Genomic DNA, 1730 nt, shown 5'->3' on the forward strand with positions numbered 1-1730 from the left:
CATTAGCACCTCTAGTAATATATTTACTGAGAAAAATGGTGACGTGTTCAATACTTATTTTACCCGCTGTAATAAACCATCTACAGAACAATATACTTGTTAAATTACATTTTTCTTGAGATTCTTTTGGACAACCAAAATGTTTTGCGGACAACCAGGTTTTGTCAACAGGTTGTCAACCTGACAAACAACCTGAAACATATCCTTATGTCTACCCCTGCAAAGGATTGAAGGGGTTTTGTCAATCTTAGTTTTATAGAAATCATCATATTAAATTAATGTACTCTCTTTGCTCAAGCAGCAGTCCTCYTGACCCTTGTAACTTTGGCCCTTGGTTCTATGTCAGCATTATTTTCACAATAAAACCCATATAGCTGTTTTRACAATTATTCAGCTCTATTTTAGGGCAGAAAACGGATACAGTGGATAGAAAACGAAACAAAAGAGAGGAAGTGAAAGCAGTTTCAAACTGGTTAAAGGTCAAAAAAGCCTCTAGTTTTAGCAAACATATGGCTGAATGCACTCACAGCACACAAACTGCAACAGAGAGCTGTGCAGACTAAAAAAAGGTCATGCAGGTGTGATTTCAGCTGCTTGTGTGCAGACTGTGAAAAAACGAGTTGAGAACTTCTGCAAATAAAGCTGCATGAATTCCATCATCTTRGAACCAGATATGACTACGAACAGACGTGTTTTAAGGCAGGGGTGTCCAAACGTTTAGTCACATGGGCTAAAATCATAAAGTCAGAAGGACCTGAGGGCCTAAAGTATTTGTCCTTTACCTGCTCAACAATAAACTAAACATTGTTACTAATATTCTTTATTGGAAGATTATTTAACTTTGTGATAATTTTGCCATAATTAAACACAGAAAGTCTCCATTTACACCTGTGCCGGGGGATCTGTAATCAAATTAGTATAATTCTTCAGGGGCCACACAAAATCAGTTCAAGGGCCACAAATGYCCCCCGGGCCACACTATGTACACCCCTGTTTTAAGGCTTTCTGAGAAAACATTAAAAGCTTTTGCAGATACTTAAAGGTGATAAAAAAGTTACACTTCTCTGGTATTAAAGGAAGGAAAGAACAATCAATASCATGATTGTTCTCCTTTCTTTTCTTTTATAAATATTAAGAAATTATATTATATACATATGATATCTTTTGTAATTGTTAAGGCATTGCATTACATTATTGATTTAATATCATTCTTACTGCAACATATATGATTATTTTGTTAAGAAATTGTTTTTATTACGTGTCTGTCTGACTTGTTACATTTCAAATGTCAGTAGCAACCACACCATTTATATATTGAATAGGGATATACCACTCCTTCTCAAGTTAAATGTATTTATATTCTGGTTTATTATTATTAATAGTATTTGTTGCTCAAAAAAAGAGTAAGCTGATTTTAAGTTTTTTTTTAATTTTATCTTTTTTTTGTTAATTGAAGACTTATTGACAATATACTGATTGAAACCACTATTTGGTTACGTCCTGATGCATCTCAGTAATCCAGGGAAAAAAAATCAAAAGGAAAAAAATTGTATAGGTCTTCTGGACGGGTTCTTCTCTAATGAAACATTTCGTCTCTCCTCCAAGAGACTTCTTCAGTCTGAGAGTTTCAGGCTAAAGGACTGTGTGCCAGGAGGACTGCGACCAGTTATACATCGGGGAAACAAAGCAACCACTGTTCAAAAGAATGTCCCAACACAGACGAGCTACAT

This window comes from Austrofundulus limnaeus, unplaced genomic scaffold (genome assembly GCF_001266775.1).
Source record: "Austrofundulus limnaeus strain Quisiro unplaced genomic scaffold, Austrofundulus_limnaeus-1.0 Scaffold646, whole genome shotgun sequence".
NCBI lineage: Eukaryota > Metazoa > Chordata > Actinopteri > Cyprinodontiformes > Rivulidae > Austrofundulus > Austrofundulus limnaeus.